Source organism: Haemorhous mexicanus, chromosome 26 (genome assembly GCF_027477595.1).
Source record: "Haemorhous mexicanus isolate bHaeMex1 chromosome 26, bHaeMex1.pri, whole genome shotgun sequence".
Classification (NCBI taxonomy): domain Eukaryota; kingdom Metazoa; phylum Chordata; class Aves; order Passeriformes; family Fringillidae; genus Haemorhous; species Haemorhous mexicanus.
The window spans coordinates 5,852,370-5,858,369 of record NC_082366.1 but is presented as its reverse complement, the minus strand read 5'-3'; positions in this window follow the sequence as shown (position 1 = coordinate 5,858,369).

Sequence of the window (6,000 nt, the reverse complement as noted above, 5' to 3'; positions counted from 1 at the left end):
ATGTTTTACAGTGAAAATGAGCTGGGAGGATTTGGGGCAAGGTTGCTAAGACACATCAGGAGGTTCAGCCCTCTGTCTTCTGCTCTAAGTCCCTTCAGCAGGGCTTAGAGCTTTGAGAAGCACATACAGCTTGCAATAAATCTGACAGTGATCTCCCACAGAAGCACTCAGCCCCATGTCCAGGTGCAAAATCAGCATTGCAGGTAGCAAATTTCAGTTTTGAGAAGCTGTAAACTCTGACGTGGCCATAAAAATGTGGGAAAAATCCAAAGCAGCAGACAAAATCACTCTGCAAAATGAGACTGCTGGGAGAGATCTGCCAGTGTGTCTCTGTGGAGAGACTTAGAGCCTGAAATACAGAGTTAGCAGAAGGCTGTCTTTGAAATGCATGTCAGGTTTCTTGGTGTTTAAAGATAATGCAGCATATTTTCCTAGTCATCCTACTATTTTTACCCAAAACACTGGGCAAATAGGGTTTTTGAGTTGTTTTTTTTTCTTGGAATTCAGGAATACTGGCAATTTGAGCAAATATTACTATGAAAAAAAAATCTAGAAGGCATGCAGACCCCAAGAGCAAGGGAGAGTTAATAATGGTCTGTCTAATAAAAGCAGCCCCAAATATTACAGTCTGAAAAACTGCATTAAAAGAATCTTTTCTTCCATGCTACTTCCACAGCATCTAGGGAGAAGCCTGAAAGATTATTAGAATAAGTTAATAGTCCCCTGTGTTTTATCTTCCTGAGGGACTTGTAACAAGACCCTGGCTGAAACAGGAAATATACAATAAATCCCATTTTTATGACTCTGTAAGTCAATGATTTTATGGTTTTAGCAACAGGCATGTAAGAAGTATTTTAGGGTTTAGTTTTCAGTGAGTTTCACGGTTGGTTTTGGTTTGTGGTTTTGTGTTTGTTTTTCTAAGGCAGTGTATATAAGCAAATTAAATCACATGTAATCCTGAGCTTGCCAAAGAAAGATTCAGGACAACAAAAACCTGTTCTAGAGAAGTATTTTTCTCAGCTAGTTTTATTCTTGGGAATGTCCTGAATAGATGCAGTCACACCTGCACCTTTTTTCCAGCTGGAGTGGGCAGGACCAGACCATAAAGAAGTCTTGGTTCACAGAGAGCAGCCCCCTGGGTGCCAGGGCAGCCTGAGCCACGGGGATGATGGGGAGCTCCCCAGCACAGAGTGAGCTTGCACCTCCTGTAAACACTGCCACAGGTCACTGCTCTGAAGGCTCTGGCAGAACATGCAAACTGAAAGTGGAGAGATGACTTATTTCATCTCACCTCGAGCTTGCAGACTGATGCAGGCTGTTCCCTCCAGTGCTAATGAAGTTTATGGTATCTAAAATACAAATGTGCCTCTGCATCCTCAGGGCCAGGAAAAATAACACCCTTCTCCTGCATTTTTTTTCCTGGTGTCTGATTTTCCCTTTCTGAAATTCACAGAACCATACAATGGTTTGGGTTAGAAGGGACCTTTAATATAATCTCATTCCACCCCCCTGCCATGGGCAGGGACCCCTCCCACTATCCCAGGTTGCTCCAAGCCCCTTCCAACCTGGACTTGGGCACTTCCAGGGATGGGGCAGCCACAGGAGGACCTCAGCACCCTCATAGGCAAGAATTTCTTCCAGTATCAGCCTAAACCTGCTCTCGTTCATTTTGAAGCCATTCCCTTCTGTCCTGTCACTTCCAGTTTGTTTCAGACACATCTCTCAGCCACTTGTAGACCATGGAATTAAATGCATCCACAGTAAGTACTCAGTACCTCTGCTCTTAGAAATGTAAACACAGATTTGTTGATCTGCTGAGCTCTGCCCCAGGCCAGGGTAGGTGGGACATGTTCTGAGCTGGTCCTTCAGCCTCCCTGTGCCTCCTCTGGCCTCACCCCTTGCTTATAGAGGTGAGATATGGCTGGGGTGTGTAAATGGGGATGTTTCTTGTCTCTAAAGGGAGACTGGAACCCTTCAGGGTAGAACTGACAAATCCACTTGGGACTGGGTAAAATTGATGCTGAGAAATCCACTTGGGACTGGGGTAAAACTGATGCTGAGAAATCCACTTGGGACTGGGGTAAAACTGATGCTGACTAATCCACTTGGGACTGGGGTAAAACTGATGCTGACTAATCCACTTGGGATTGGGTAAAACTGATGCTGACAAATCCACTTGGGACTGGAATAAAACTGATGCTGAGAAATCCACTTGGGACTGGGGTAAAACTGATGCTGAGAAATCCACTTGGGACTGGGGTAAAACTGATGCTGACTAATCCACTTGGGACTGCCTTGACTGCAGCATGTTAATCTTGACCAAACCTGTATGTGTTTCTTACTATTGCAAAGAAAGCTTCAGATTTCAGCTTTGTTTTTTCAATGAGGTGGTATTTTATATTTCTATCCAGTAACATAGTTCCAGCTTGGATTTGAAATACATGTATTTCTGTATTTCAAGCCATGAAGTTTTCCTGGTGGACAGTTCTAACAGTGGAGCTGGACATCAAAGCATCTCAGAAAGCCAGCTCTTGCTTCTTAAGCCTCTTGCTGTTTATCTGCCTCCTGCAAGAGAAAAACAAGGGGTGGAGGGGGATGGATACTGCATAAAGGAAAAAATAACAAAGAAATAAATTAATGCCAGGTGTCTGGAAGCAGTTCCTTACTTAGCTTCCTTTTGGGAAAAGGTGAAACAACAAACCCCACAATCCCTTTTTATCTTCTCCTCATTCTGCTCTGTTTCTGTATCCCCAAATAAAGTTGGTTGGCCATCCCCAGAGCTGTGAGGGTTATCCTGCCACCTCCTGCTGAAATCCATCCTCATGGCACTCCAAGGTGACCAGGCTGGGTTTTTTGGGGGTTATGGATGAGTAAGTTAGACCTCAGGCACTATGCACTGTTGTAAGTTGATTCTTCTGGAGGATGATAATAATAATAAAACAACCCACAACTTCTTCTGTAATTTTTGTATGAGCTACTCCAGAGGCAAATCCCTGCCCTAGGCTTCAACCCCACTGAGTTCTTGTTTCTTCTAGGAAATGATTTTGTGTGATACTATGGGCTGTATTATGATTCTTTGAATGTACAGGTTTGTACCAACCCCCAAAGTGTTCCACAAAACCCACAGACATGCAGTGCTGATCTCACTCTGCTACCTGGGCACACTTTTATTAAGAAATTCTTATTGGTCATGCATGACATCAAGCTGACAGAATGATACCAGACTTTGACTAAACCCTTCTGGATTGTCCAAGATAAGGAATTCAATTGTTGTCACAACCCAGCCCTGAGTTTTAGCACTGCCCTTGTTGATGGAAGCTGCAGAAAGAGATTTTTTTTCTTCATAAATCTTAAGAAAGTGGTGGGAGAGAAGGGGGTGAAATTCCTGCCAGCACTGTGGCAGCACCCAGAGTAAAAGCTACTTTGTATTTTGAGACTGGTGGAAAATTTCAGGTACCACAGCACATGCTTTCTCAGCTAACACACAAAGCCCCAAGTCACCATTTTCAGTGTGCACACCTCAATTAGCAGCATTGGTGTTGTGCAGGCACTGCAGGTGAGGACAGAGGGGAGGTTGGTAGTTTGCCCTTTTCCTCTAGCCATTTTATTTTCCTTCTAGTGTAACTCTACCTGCAGAGCACTGTAGCTGCATTTGGACAGCATGAAACCAGAGCCTTCCTCTTCACTCTTTTTCTGCTTTACCAGACTCCTCTGTTAAAAAAAGGTGTCAGGCCTGGCCATAGTGCTTCTGTATAACAGAAACTAACTTGGCAGACACGGGGGAGTCAGTGTTTGGTTAAAGCAGCAATGTTTCAGGTCAGGAATCAGACTGCCAGGTTCCAGCCAGAGGTGAATTTTTACCACCTCGTATAAGCTGATTTACAGTGGAAGCATGGAGAGGCAATGAATGCAGACAGCTCTGCAGGCCAATCCTGCCAGCAGCCCCTCCAGGCACCAGCTGTGCCAGCAGGGCAAGTGGGCAATGCTCTGCCAGCTCAATGCATGGCAGGTATCTTCACACCAAAACTGGGAGAGGCAAAGCCAGGTTGCCTAGGAATGTGTTTTAATGTCTGTGATCTCGTGGGGATACCAGCATTTGCTGTTCTGAAAGAATTTTCAGTATTTTTACTCTTTGATTAAAGAACTACAAGGTCATCTCATGTAGATCTTACAGACTAGGGGCTAAAAAATTAAGCTTATGGACTTGATAGCCTTATTGCAGGCATAGGAATATTCACTATTATCAATGCAAAGCACAGGAAATGTTTTTGAAGCTGGTTTGTGTAATTATCAATTATCAATCTGGAAAAAAAAACCCAGAAATAAAAGACAGAGATGGGAGAATTTCATATTGAAGTAGAAAATATGTTAATTCATGTCAAGAGGTGCTTTGCACTGCTCTGGCCCATTTCACTGGACTGCTTCTCGGGGATGCACTGCTCTCCCCCTCACTGCTGTCAGGTAAGGTCCCAATAAAGTTCTTATTACACCACATGCTTTTTAAACATGTATTCTTTCACACTACTTGGGAAAACTCAAGCCTGAGGCTTTCTTATGACTAAATTTGAAGAGCTAGCAAGATGAGTAAAAACAGTTTTCTCTCTAATTTCCCCTGCAGAGGAACAAGCTTCCCTTTGCAGGGAGAAAGCCCTTTTCCCTTCCCTTTGCAGGGAGAAAGCCCTTTTCCCTTCCCTTTGCAGGGAGAAAGCCCTTTTCCCTTCCCTTTGCTCGGAGAAATCCCCTTTTCCCTTCCCTTTGCAGGGAGAAAGCCCTTTTCCCTTCCCTTTGCAGGGAGAAAGCCCTTTTCCTTTCCCTTTGCAGGGAGAAAGCCCTTTTCCTTTCCCTTTGCAGGGAGAAAGCCCTTTTCCTTTTCCTTTGCAGGGAGAAAGCCCTTTTCCTTTCCCTTTGCAGGGAGAAAGCCCTTTTCCTTTCCCTTTGCAGGGAGAAAGCCCTTTTCCCTTTGCAGGGAGAAAGCCCTTTTCCCTTCCCTTTGCAGGGAGAAAGCCCTTTTCCCTTTGCAGGGAGAAAGCCCTTTTCCCTTTGCTTTGCAGGGAGAAAGCCCTTTTCCCTTCCCTTTGCAGGGAGAAAGCCCTTTTCCCTTTGCAGGGAGAAAGCCCTTTTCCCTCTTCCCTTTGCTGGGAGAAAGCCCCTTTTCCCTTCCCTTTGCTGGGAGAAAGCCCTTTTCCCTTTCCTTTGCAGGGAGAAAGCCCTTTTCCCTTTTCCCTTTGCAGGGAGAAAGCCCTTTTCCCTTCCCTTTGCAGGGAGAAAGCCCTTTTCCCTTCCCTTTGCAGGGAGAAAGCCCTTTTCCCTTTCCTTTGCAGGGAGAAAGCCCTTTTCCCTTTTCCCTTTGCAGGGAGAAAGCCCTTTTCCCTTTTCCCTTTGCAGGGAGAAAGCCCTTTTCCTTTCCCTTTGCAGGGAGAAAGCCCTTTTCCCTTCCCTTTGCAGGGAGAAAGCCCTTTTCCCTTCCCTTTGCTAGGAGAAATCCCCTTTTCCCTTCCCTTTGCAGGGAGAAAGCCCTTTTCCCTCTTCCCTTTGCAGGGAGAAAGCCCTTTCCCTTCCCTTTGCAGGGAGAAAGCCCCTTTCCCTTCCCTTTGCAGGGAGAAAGCCCTTTTCCCTCTTCCCTTTGCAGGGAGAAAGCCCTTTTCCCTTTCCTTTGCAGGGAGAAAGCCCCTTTCCCTTCCCTTTGCCTTCATGGCTCTTTTGCAAGCCTGGATGCAGGCACGGGGTCATGGGCAGCCTGACTGATGTCTCCTAAGGCTGTCACATGCACATGTGTGTGAACATTTCTGCCTCCCTTTGAGGCCCAAATTTTCTTCTAGGAGTGCAGGGAACAAGGTTTGGGTCTTTGAAATTAGCACCCGCAGTGGTGGGCAAATAAAAGGTACCTGTACTCCACTGGCCATATCACATCTCCTTGTTTGCTTGGCATGTGCCTTTGCTGGATCAAGGACATTAGCAGCTGGGTTAAAGGGATTAAGGTTTCATCTGCAGTCATAAAGT